The following is a 595-nucleotide window of genomic DNA, read 5'->3' on the forward strand; positions in this document are numbered from 1 at the left end:
TCTGAGGGTAAGTACTGTTGGAATTGCATTTGGTTTTGATTTCCTTTTCCTAATACTATTGGACTTCAACAGAATGAAGACTGGGTTCTTTAAACCATTGCTTCCTTCACATGAAACTCAGTTTGTACAGGCATTTATTTTTTATTTTTTTGTTTTTATAAATACTGTTTATTTAAGTAATTGTTGGCTCCTTTCCTGTCCTTTGTTGACCCCAGGAAACAACTTTTTTTTATGTGTTTCCATTCTGGGATTTCTATTATCTACTGACTTGAGCTGGGTGAACTTCCGTGAAAAGACCCGAAAGAAGAGAGAGATCTGAAGTTGCTCTTGAACTAAAGTCAACTTCTCTTCCAGTCTGAGACCCAAGAAAGCCATCACTTGAAGCAAGGCACTTAAGAAGGCAGTTAAAAAGCCTACTTCCTAAGAACAAATGGGGATGTATTCTTATCACCTTTATGAAGTTAAAAGAGGTGATTTTACAATTTGGTAGGAAGAAGTCCTGCTGTTAATTAGTCACATTTATTTGAAGAAAGAGAGAAAGAGAGAAAGAAGGGAAGGGAAGGGAAGGGAAGGGAAGGGAAGGGAAGGGAAGGGA

This window comes from Centrocercus urophasianus, unplaced genomic scaffold, assembly GCF_019232065.1.
Source record: "Centrocercus urophasianus isolate 14NV4802_14NV808 unplaced genomic scaffold, USGS_Curo_1.0 seq_10, whole genome shotgun sequence".
Lineage (NCBI taxonomy): Eukaryota > Metazoa > Chordata > Aves > Galliformes > Phasianidae > Centrocercus > Centrocercus urophasianus.